The sequence below is a fragment of the Coregonus clupeaformis genome, chromosome 7 (genome assembly GCF_020615455.1).
Source record: "Coregonus clupeaformis isolate EN_2021a chromosome 7, ASM2061545v1, whole genome shotgun sequence".
Lineage (NCBI taxonomy): Eukaryota > Metazoa > Chordata > Actinopteri > Salmoniformes > Salmonidae > Coregonus > Coregonus clupeaformis.
In genome coordinates this window covers 74,811,936-74,824,435 of record NC_059198.1, presented here as the reverse complement: position 1 = coordinate 74,824,435, position 12,500 = coordinate 74,811,936, and the positions used below count along the sequence as shown (strand labels likewise).

General features: G+C 46.7%; 1 protein-coding gene across 1 annotated transcript in view; it reads right to left on the bottom strand.

Annotated features, from left to right (window-relative positions):
* The window catches only part of LOC121569322 (contactin-associated protein-like 2), a 345,749-nt gene that overhangs the window by 132,459 nt on the left and 200,790 nt on the right, over positions 1-12,500 (bottom strand). The gene's annotated exons all lie outside the window — the stretch shown is intronic.

Below are 12,500 nucleotides of genomic sequence, written 5' to 3'. Positions count from 1 at the left end.
CAAGTCAATTTTCCAACAATTGTTTACAGACAGATTATTTCACTTATAATTCACTGTATCACAATTCCAGTGGGCCAGAAGTTTACATACACTAAGTTGACTGTGCCTTTAAACAGCTTGGAAAATTCCAGAAAATGATGTCATGACTTTAGAAGCTTCTGATAGGCTAATTGACATCATTTGAGTCAATTGGAGGTGTACCTGTGGATGTATTTCAAGGCCTACCTTCAAACTCAGTGCCTCTTTGCTTGACATCTGTCACGCCCTGACCTTGAGAGCCCGGTTTTCTCTAATTGGTTTGGTCAGGGTGTGAATTCTATGTTATGTATTTCTATGTTGGCCGGGTGTGGTTCCCAATCAGAGGCAGCTGTCGATCGTTGTCTCTGATTGGGGATCATACTTAGGTAGCCATTTTGCCTACCTTTAGTTGTGGGATCTTGTGTCTGTGTGTTTGGCTTGTTTGATGTATAGCCTTTAGAACTTCACGTTCAGTTGCTTTGTTATTTTGTAGAGTGTTTATTATTAACATTAAACATGTACGCACACCACGCTGCACCTTGGTCCAATCCTTCACACAACGAACGTGACAGAAGATCCCACCACCAACGGACCAGGCAGCGTGGCCAGGAGGAGAAAATATGCTGGACACAGGTGGGGAAGACATTTTGGACATGGGAGGAGATATAGGCTGGTAAAGGACCCTGGGCGAAGGAAGAAGCCCAGGATGGAGAGGATCAACGGCGAAATCGGAGTTTGAGACCGCGAAGGAAGCCCGAGAGGCAACCCCAAGATAAAAAGTTTTTTTTGGGGGGGGCACACGGGGTGGTTGGCTAAGCAGCAGGAGGCCCGGAAAGACCTGCAGATTAGCACTCTGACAGAAGAGACAACCACCTTACGGGGGCTGATAGCGAAGAAGGAGCAGGAGATCTCCCTTCAGAAGGAGGCGCTGCAGGAGGCCCTCAGGGAGAGGGAGTCAGTGGTTGCACGGAGAAAGGAGCTGGCCAGACAAGAGGAAGAGTTGAGAGAGGAATTAACCCTCCAGCAGCAGAGAACTCAGTCCTTAGAGCAGAGGCTGGAGGAGCCAAGTTTCAGAGCACTGAGAGAGGAGCTGGCCAGACAACAGGAGGAGCTGAGAGTGGAGATAACCCTCCAGCAGCAGAGAGCTCAGTCCTTAGAGCAGAGGCTGGCGGAGCCAGGTTTAGCAGAGCCAACTCCCCGCACTCGCTTTGAGGAGCGTGTGACCATACAGGCACCAGGCTATGCGCCGGCTTTACGCACTGTGCCGTCAGTGCGTCTTCACAGACAGGTAAGGCCCGTGCCTGCTCCTCGCACCAAACCAGTGGTGCGTGTTTCCAGTCCGGCACGGCCCGTGCCTGCTCCTCGCATCAAACCAGTGGTGTGTGTTTCCAGTCCTGTACGGCCCATGCCTGCTCGACGCACCAAACCAGTGGTGTGTGTTTCCAGTCTTGTACGGCTCGTGCCTGCTGCTCGCACCAATCCAGTGGTGCGTGTCTCCAGTCCGGCACGGCCCGTGCCTGCTCCTCACACCAAACCAGTGGTGCATGTCTCCAGTCCGGTACGGTCCGTGCCTGCTCCTCGCACCAGTCTAGTGGTGCGTGTCTCCAGTCCGGTACGGCCCGTGCCTGCTCCTCGCACCAGACTAGTGGTGCGTGTCCCCAGCCAGGTACGGTCCAGTCCTGGATCAGAGTAGTCCGCTCCACCGGTGCCTAGTCCAGCTCCGGTCAGCTGCTCCACTCCAGTGCCAGAGCAGTCCGCTCCACCGGTGCCTAGTCCAGCTCCGGTCAGCTGCTCCACTCCAGAGCAGTCCACTCCACCGGTGCCTAGTCCATCCCCGGTCAGCTGCTCTAGTCCAGAGCCAGTGCAGTCCGCTCCACCGGGGTCCAGTTCAGCTCCGGTCAGCGGCTCCACTCCAGTGCCAGAGCAGTCCGCTCCACCGGTGCCTAGTCTGGGTCCGGTCGTCTACTCTCCCACACCAGGGTCCAGACAGGGCTTGGTGCATCGTAGGAGGACTGAGAGGGGAAGCATAGCGCCGAGGTCCAGACCGGACCAGGTGTGCAACGGGGAGCCAGAAAATAAGAGGTTAATACCTACGTTGCGCCCGAGGCCGGAGCCGCCACCGAGGCTGGATGCCCACCCGGACCCTCCCCTAATGAGTCAGGTTGGTGTGGCCAGAGTACGCACCTTTGGGGGTACTGTCACGCCCTGACCTTGAGAGCCCGGTTTTCTCTAGTTGGTTTGGTCAGGGTGTGAATTCTATGTTATGTATTTCTATGTTGGCCGGGTGTGGTTCCCAATCAGAGGCAGCTGTCGATCGTTGTCTCTGATTGGGGATCATACTTAGGTAGCCATTTTGCCTACCTTTAGTTGTGGCATCTTGTTTCTGTGTGTTTGGCTTGTTTGATGTATAGCCTTTAGAACTTCACGTTCAGTTGCTTTGTTATTTTGTGGAGTGTTTATTATTAACATTAAACATGTATGCATACCACGCTGCACCTTGGTCCAATCCTTTACACAACGAATGTGACAACATCATGGGAAAATCAAAAGAAATCAGCCAAGACCTCAGAAAAATATTGTAGACCTCCACAAGTCTGGTTCATCCTTGGGAGCAATTTCCAAATGCCTGAAAGTACCACGTTCATCTGTACAAACAATAGTACGCAAGTATTAACACCATGGGACCACGCAGCCATCATACCGCTCAGGAAGGAGACGCGTTCTGTCTCCTAGAGATGAACGTCCTTTGGTGCGAAAAGTGCAAATCAATCCCAGAACAACAGCAAAGGACCTTGTGAAGATGCTGGAGGAAACAGGTACAAAAGTATCTATATCCACAGTAAAACAAGTCCTATATCGACATAACCTGAAAGGCCGCTCAGCAAGGAAGAAGCCACTGCTACAAAACCGCTATAAAAAAGCCAGACTATGTTTTGCAACTGCACATGGGGACAAAGATCATACTTTTTGGAGAAATGTCCTCTGGTCTGATGAAACAAAAATATAACTGTTTGGCCATAATGACCATCGTTATGTTTGGAGGAAAAAGGGGGTTGCTTGCAAGCCGAAGAACACCATCCCAACCGTGAAGCACGGGGGTGGCAGCATCATGATGTGGGGGTGCTTTGCTGCAGGAGGGACTGGTGCACTTCACAAAATAGATGGTATCATGAGGAAGGAAGATTATGTGGATATATTGAAGCAACATCTCAAGACATCAGTCAGGAAGTTAAAGCTTGGTCGCAAATGGGTCTTGCAAATGGACAATGACCCCAAGCATACTTCCAAAGTTGTGGCAAAATGGCTTAAGGACAACAAAGTCAAGGTATTGGAGTGGCCATCACAAAGCCCTGACCTCAATCCTATAGAAAAGTTGTGGGCAGTACTGAAAAAGGGTGTGTGAGCAAGGAGGCCTACAAACCTGACTCAGTTACACCAGCTCAGTCAGGAGGAATGGGCCAAAATTCACCCAACTTATTGTGGGAAGCTTGTGGAAGGCTACCCGAAACGTTTGACCCAAGTTAAACAATTTAAAGGCAATGCTACCAAATACTAATTGAGTGTATGTAAACTTCTGACACACTGGGAATGTGATGAAAGAAATCATTCTCTCTACTATTATTCTGACATTTCACATTCTTAAAATAAAGTGGTGATCCTAACTGACCTAAGACAGGGAATTTGTACTAGGATTAAATGTAAGGAATTGTGAAAAACTGAGTTGAAATGTATTTGGCTAAGGTGTATGTAAACTTCCAACTTCAACTGTATCTAGTTAACTTGCTGGCTACGTCAGTGGATGTTGAACACACTTCTAGTGGTAAATGTGTTAAATTATAGCCATGGCACAAAAGGGATAATCAACTCAGGGCTCTATGCATTCTCTGGAAAATAATGCTACACCATCTACGTTGTTCATTGTTCATTATATTCCATAGAATTGTTGATTATCCCTTACATACAGTGCATTCGGAAAGTATTCAGACCCATTCACTTTTCCCACATTTTGCTACGTTACAGCCTTCTTCTAAAATTGATTAAATACAACATTTTCCTCATCAATCTACACACAATACCCCATAATGACAAAACGAAAACAGGTTAAAAAAATAAAAAACGTATTTACATAACTATTCAGAACATTTGCAATGAGACTTGAAATTGAGCTCAGGTGCATCCTGTTTCCATTGATCATCTTTGAGATGTTTCTACAACTTGATTGGGGTCCACCTCTGGACATGATTTGGAAAGGCAAACACCTGTCTATATAAAGGTCCCACAGCTGACAGTGCATGTCAGAGCAAAAACCAAGCCATGAGGTCGAAGGAATTGTCCATAGAGCTCCGAGACAGGATTGTGTCGAGGCACAGATCTGGGGAAGGGTACCAGCATTGAAGGTCCCCAAGAACACAGTGGCCTCCATCATTCTTAAATGGAAGAAGTTTGGAACCACCAAGACTCTTCCTAGAGCTGGCCGCCCAGCCAAACTGAACAATCGGGGGAGAAGGGCCTTGGAACATGATGGTCAGTCTGAGAGCGCCAGAGTTCCTCTGTGGAGATGGGAGAACCTTCCAGAAGGACAACCATCTCTGCAGCACTCCACCAATTAGGCCTTTATGGTAGAGTGGCCAGATGGAAGCCATTCCTCAGTAAAAGGCACAAGACGGCCCGCTTGGAGTTTGCCAAAAGGCACCTAAAGGACTCTCAGACCATGAGAAACAAAATTCTCTGGTCTGATGAAACCAAGATTGAACTCGGAATGCCAAGCCTCACGTCTGGAGGAAACCTGGCACCATCCCTACAGTGAAGCACGGTGGTGGCAGCATCATGCTGTGGGAATGTTTTTCAGCGGCAGGGACTGGGAGACTAGTCAGGATCGAGGGAAAGATGAACGGAGCAAAGTACAAAGAGATCCTTGATGAAAACCTGCTCCAGCGCGCTCAGGACCTCAGACTGGGGCGAAGGTTCACCTTCCAACAGGACAATGACCCTAAGCACACAGCCAAGACAACGCAGGAGTGGCTTCGGGACAAGTCTCTGAATGTCCTTGAGTGGCCCAGCCATCTCTGGAGAGACCTGAAAATAGCTGTGCAGCAAAGCTCCCCATCCAACCTGACAGAGCTTGAGAGGATCTGCAGAGAAGAATGGGAGAAACACCCCAACTACAGGTGTGCCAAGCTTGTAGCATCATACCCAAGAAGACTTGAGGGTGTAATCGCTGCCAAAGGTGCTTCAACAAAGTACTGAGTAAAGGGTCTGAATACTTTTTAATACATTTTCAAATAAATAAATAAAAACAGTATTTGCTTTGTCATTATAGGGTATTGTGTGTAGATTGTGAGGGAAAAAAATTATTTCATCAATTTTAGAATAAGGCTGTAACGTAACAAAATGTGAGTGAAGGGATCTGAATACTTTCCGAATGCACTGTATGGATTATTCCTGATCAGTGAGTGTAACTCCAATATCTAATTTCCTCTGGTATCAAATCTAACAGCAAACACTGGTAATTATAGCTGACATATGGATGAAAAAGGAAAGAGAGAGATAGAGTGAGAGAGATATATATATATAGAGAGAGAACGAGGGAGAGAAGAGAGAGAGAGATGAAACAAATAAGAAAAGAGTATACAGTAGAAAGAAGAAGGGGAGAGAGAATGCAGAAGAGAGGAGAAGTGACATTATGACACTGACAAGCGGAGGAGGGTGTTAATAGGGTGAGTCGGAGGTGAGACACAGGAACTTGGGGGCGGGAGCAGGAGGAAGGTGAGATGACTGCTGTGGTCTCTCAGGACGGTGTTGATTAGTGTTACATGATGGCTGTTATAGATCTAGAGGGTAGGAGGAGAGAGAGGGAGGGAGGGAGAGAAATACTGAGAGACACTGTAAAGGAATCTGAAGCAGTGGAACAATGCTGTGCGTCAGAGTGTGTGTTTGCAAGAACACTGAAAAAATATATAAACACAACATTTAAGTGTTTGTCCCATGTATCATGAGCTGAAATAAAAAAGGCCAGACATTTTTCATACGCACTAAAAGCTTATTTCTCTCAAGTTTTTTTTACATCCCTGTTAGTGAGCATTTTTCCTTTGACAAGATAATCCATCCACCTGACAGGTGTGGCATATCATGAAGCTCCTCCTCTTCCTCCCTCAGTGCAGCCAATCTTCCGTCTCGCTTCCGCATTGTCTCCGTACTGCTGTGCTGTTTGTTGCTACTTGGCTACCTGCCAAACTATTCACGTTTTACTTTTAATAAACGTTTAATCAATCTTTGTGTTCAACAAATTTACCAACTTTTTAGTTTTGTCCTCACTCATCTTTTTTCGTTAAACTTTTTCACCCCGGACGTTTATCCCGAGACAGAAGAGTCATTTTCCTGTGCGTTTTAGCTGCCAACTTTACGTTATTTTCCTTTTTTCCATCGCAACTTTTTTTTCCCTTATTCAACTTTTTCACTCCGGACGCTTTATCTGGACATGGTTCATCAACATCTTCAACAGCCGAAGCTAAGTAGTAACATTAACATGATGTCTTCTAATTGCAGTCGCTGTACTCATAATATACAGGAGAACGATCGCCTTACGGTGAAAATAGCTGTGCTACAAGCCCAGCTTCAGACGCAATCGTTAGGCAAGGGTAATCTCAGTGTAGGAAAGGAAGAAACAGCGTCTGTGCCACCAGTAAGTACAGACAGTAACGTTAGTATAAATCCCCCCGCACAGTCCCCGCAGCCGGACAACTTTCTCATGGCTTCTGGAGGGAAATACTGTTGGAATGCTCAACCGGTGTCGCTCATTCAGCCGACAGAAACCTTCAACCGGTTTTCCCCATTATGTAGCGAGTCAGAGTCTGAGTCTGAGTCTTCTCTAGTCTCTACTCCTCCCGTTACGGGGTCTGAGACGCCGAAGGCTCCCACCATTAGCTCTGACAAATTGAAAACCCTAGTCATTGGCGACTCCATTACCCGCAGTATTAGACTTAAAACGAATCACCCAGCGATCATACACTGTTTACCAGGGGGCAGGGCTACCGACGTTAAGGCTAATCTAAAGATGGTGCTGGCTAAAGCTAAAACTGGCGAGTGTAGAGAGTATAGAGATATTGTTATCCACGTCGGCACCAACGATGTTAGGATGAAACAGTCAGAGGTCACCAAGTGCAACATAGCTTCAGCTTGTAAATCAGCTAGAAAGATGTGTCGGCATCGAGTAATTGTCTCTGGCCCCCTCCCAGTTAGGGGAAGTGACGAGCTCTACAGCAGAGTCTCAGCACTTAATCGCTGGTTGAAAACTGTTTTCTGCCCCTCCCAAAAGATAACATTTGTGGATAATTGGCCCTCTTTCTGGGACTCACCCACAAACAGGACCAAGCCTGACCTGCTGAGGAGTGACGGACTCCATCCTAGCTGGAGGGGTGCTCTCCTCTTATCTACCAACATAGATAGGGCTCTAACTCCTCTAGCCCCACAGTGAAATAGGGTGCAGGCCAGGCAGCAGGCTGTTAGCCAACCTGCCAGCTTAGTGGAGTCTGCCAATAGCACAGTCAGTGTAGTCAGCTCAGCCATACCCATTGAGACTGTGTCTGTGCCTCGACCTAGGTTGGGAAAAACTAAACATGGCGGTGTTCACCCTAGCAATCTTATTAGGATAAAGACCTCCTCCATTCCTGCCATTATTGAAAGAGATCGTGATACCTCACATCTCAAAATAGGGTTACTTAATGTTAGATCCCTCACTTCAAAGGCAGTCATAGTCAATGAACTAATCACTGATCATAATCTCGATGTGATTGGCCTGACTGAAACATGGCTTAAGAATTTGCTGTGTTAAATGAGGCCTCACCTCCTGGTTACACTAGTGACCATATTCCCCGTGCATCCCGCAAAGGCGGAGGTGTTGCTAACATTTACGATAGCAAATTTCAATTTACAAAAAAAAAAATGGCGTTTTCATCTTTTGAGCTTCTAGTCATGAAATCTATGCAGCCTACTCAATCACTTTTTATAGCTACTGTTTACAGGCCTCCTGGGCCATATACAGCGTTCCTCTCTGAGTTTCCTGAATTCCTATCAGACCTTGTAGTCATAGCAGATCATATTCTAATTTTTGGTGATTTTAATATTCACATGGAGAAGTCCACAGACCCACTCCAAAAGTCTTTCGGAGCCATTATCGACTCAGTGGGTTTTGTCCAACATGTCTCTGGACCTACTCACTGCCACAGTCATACTCTGGACCTAGTTTTGTCCCATGGAATAAATGTTGTAGATCTTAATGTTTTTCCACAAAATCCTGGACTATCGGACCACCATTTTATTACATTTGCAATCGCAACAAATAATCTGCTCAGACCCCAACCAAGGAGCATCAAAAGTCGTGCTATAAATTCTCAAACAACACAAAAATTCATTGATGCCCTTCCAGACTCCTTCTGCCTACCCAAGGACGTCAGAGGACAAAAATCAGTTAACCACTTAACTGAGGAACTCAATTTAACCTTGCGCAATACCCTAGATGCAGTTGCACCCCTAAAAACGAAAAACATTTGTCATAAGAAACTAGCTCCCTGGTATACAGAAAATACCCGAGCTTTGAAGCAAGCTTCCAGGAAATTGGAACGGAAATGGCGCCACACCAAACTGGAAGTCTTCCGACTAGCTTGGAAAGACAGTACCGTGCAGTACCGAAGAGCCCTCACTGCTGCTCGATCATCCTACTTTTCCAACTTAATTGAGGAAAATAAGAACAATCCAAAATTTCTTTTTGATACTGTTGCAAAGCTAACTAAAAAGCAGCATTCCCCAAGAGAGGATGGCTTTCACTTCAGCAGTGATAAATTCATGAACTTCTTTGAGGAAAAGATCATGACCATTAGAAAGCAAATTACGGACTCCTCTTTGAATCTGCGTATTCCTCCAGGGCTTAGCTGTCCTGGATCTGCACAGCTCTGCGAGGGCCTGGGATCGGGAGAGACACTTAAGTGTTTTAGTACTATATCTCTTGACACAATGATGAAAATAATCATGGCCTCTAAACCTTCAAGCTGCATACTGGATCCTATTCCTACTAAACTGCTGAAGGAGCTGCTTCCTGTGCTTGGCCCTCCTATGTTGAACATAATAAACAGCTCTCTATCCACCGGATGTGTACCAAACTCACTAAAAGTGGCAGTGATAAAGCCTCTCTTGAAAAAGCCAAACCTTGACCCGGAAAATATAAAAAACTATCGGCCTATATCGAATCTTCCATTCCTCTCAAAAATTTTAGAAAAAGCTGTTGCGCAGCAACTCACTGCCTTTCTGAAGACAAACAATGTATACGAAATGCTTCAGTCTGGTTTTAGACCCCATCATAGCACTGAGACTGCACTTGTGAAGGTGGTAAATGACCTTTTAATGGCGTCAGACCGAGGCTCTGCATCTGTCCTCGTGCTACTAGACCTTAGTGCTGCCTTTGACACCATCGATCACCACATTCTTTTGGAGAGACTGGAAACCCAAATTGGTCTACACGGACAAGTTCTGGCCTGGTTTAGATCCTACCTGTCGGAAAGATATCAGTTTGTCTCTGTGAATGGTCTGTCCTCCGACAAATCAACTGTACATTTCGGTGTTCCTCAAGGTTCCGTTTTAGGACCACTATTGTTTTCACTATATATTTTACCTCTTGGGGATGTTATTCGAAAACATAATGTTAACTTTCACTGCTATGCGGATGACACACAGCTGTACATTTCAATGAAACATGGTGAAGCCCCAAAATTGCCCTCGCTAGAAGCCTGTGTTTCAGACATAAGGAAGTGGATGGCTGAAAACTTTTTACTTTTAAACTCGGACAAAACAGAGATGCTTGTTCTAGGTCCCAAGAAACAAAGAGATCTTCTGTTAAATCTGACAATTCATCTAGATGGTTGTAAAGTCGTCTCAAATAAAACTGTGAAGGACCTCGGTGTTACTCTTGACCCTGATCTCTCTTTTGACGAACATATCAAGACTGTTTCAAGGACAGCTTTTTTCCATCTACGTAACATTGCAAAAATCAGAAATTTTCTGTCCAAAAATGATGCAGAAAAATTAATCCATGCATTTGTTACTTCTAGGTTAGACTACTGCAATGCTCTATTTTCCGGCTACCCGGATAAAGCACTAAATAAACTTCAGTTAGTGCTAAATACGGCTGCTAGAATCCTGACTAGAACCAAGAAATTTGATCATATTACTCCAGTGCTAGCTTCCCTACACTGGCTTCCTGTTAAGGCAAGGGCTGATTTCAAGGTTTTACTGTTAACCTATAAAGCGTTACATGGGCTTGCTCCTACCTATCTTTCCGAGTTGGTCCTGCCGTACATACCAATACGTACGCTACGGTCACAAGACGCAGGCCTCCTAATTGTCCCTAGAATTTCTAAGCAAACAGCGGGAGGCAGGGCTTTCTCCTATAGATCTCCATTTTTATGGAACAGTCTGCCTACCCATGTGAGAGACGCAGACTCGGTCTCAACCTTTAAGTCTTTACTGAAGACTTATCTCTTCAGTAGGTCATATGATTGAGTGTAGTCTGGCCCAGGAGTGTGAAGGTGAACGGAAAGGCTGGAGCAACGAACAGCCCTTGCTGTCTCTGCCGGGCCGGTTCCCCTCTCCACTGGGGTTCTCTGCCTCTAACCCTGTTGCAGGGGCTGAGTCACTGGCTTGCTGGTGCTCTTTCATGCCGTCCCTGGGAGGGGTGCGTCACTTGAGTGGGTTGAGTTACTGACGTGATCTTCCTGTCTGGGTTGGCGCCCCCCCCTTGGTTTGTGCTGTGGTGGAGACCTCTGTGGGCTATACTCGGCCTTGTCTCAGGATTGTAAGTTGGTGGTTGGGGATATCCCTCTAGTGGTGCGGGGGCTGTGCTTTGGCGGAGTGGGTGGGGTTATATCCTTCCTGTTTGGCCCTGTCCGGGGTTTCTTCGGATGGGGCCACAGTGTCTCCGGACCGCTCCTGTCTCAGCCTCCAGTATTTATGCTGCAGTAGTTTATGTGTCGGGGGCTGGGGTTAGTTGGTTATACCTGGAGTACTTCTCCTGTCTTATCCAGTGTCCTGTGTGAATTTAAGTATGCTCTCTCTAACTCTCTCGTTCTCTCTTTCTCTCTGAGAACCTGAGCCCTAGGACCATACGTCAGGACTACCGGGCATGATGACACCTTGCTGTCCCCAGTCCGCCTGGCCTTGCTGCTATTCCAGTTTCAACTGTTCTGCCTGCGGCTCTACGAAACCCCTACCTGTCCCAGACCTGCTGTTTTCAACTCTTTAATGATCGGCTATGAAAAGCCAACTGAGAGACCTGAGCCCTAGGACCATACGTCGGGACTACCGTCCGTGGTGACTCCTTGCTGTCCCCAGTCCGCCTGGCCTTGCTGCTATTCCAGTTTCAACTGTTCTGCCTGCGGTTATGGAACCCCTACCTGTCCCAGACCTGCTGTTTTCAACTCTTAATGATCGGCTATGAAAAGCCAACTGAGATTTATTCCTGATTATTATTTGACCATGCTTGTCACTTATGAACATTTTTGAACATCTTGGCATGGTTCTGTTATAATCTCCACCCGGCACAGCCAGAAGAGGACTGGCCACCCCTCATAGCCTGGTTCCTCTCTAGGTTTCTTCCTAGGCTTTCGCCTTTCTAGGGAGTTTTTCCTAGCCACCGTGCTTCTACACCTGCATTACTAGCTGTTTGGGGTTTTAGGCTGGGTTTCTGTACAGCACTTCGAGATATTAGCTGATGTAAGAAGGGCTATATAAAATAAAATTGATTGATTGATGAAGCTGATTAAACAGCATGATCATTACACAGGTGCACCTTGTGCTGGGGACAATAAAAGGCCAGTAATAAATGTACAGTTCTGTCACACAGCACAATGCCATAGATGTTTAAAGTTTTGAGGGAGTGTGCAATTGGCATGCTGACTGCAGGAATTTCCACCAGAGCTGTTGCCAGAGAAATTATTGTCAATTTCTCTACCATAAGCCAACGTCATTTTAGAGAATTTGGCAGTACGTCCAACCAGCCTCAGAAGCGCAGACCACGTGTAACCACGCCAGCCCAGGAACTCCACATCCGGGCTTCTTCACCTGCGGGATCATCTGAGACCAGCTACCCGGACAGCTGATTAAACTGTGGGTTTGCACAACTGAAGAATTTCTGCACAAACTGTCAGAAACCGTCTCGGGGAAGCTCATCTGCGTGCTCATCGTCCTCACCAGGGTCTTCACCTGACTGCAGTTTGGTATTGTAACTGACTTCAGTGGGCAAATGCTCACCTTCGATGGCCACTGGCACACTGGAGAAGTGTGCTCTTCACGGATGATTCCCGGTTTCAACTGTACCGGGCAGATGGTGTTGTGTGGCCGAGGAGTTTGCTGATGTCAACGTTGTGAACAGAGTGCCCCATAGTGGCGGTGGGGTTAGGGTATGGGCAGGTATAAGCTACGGACAACGAACACAA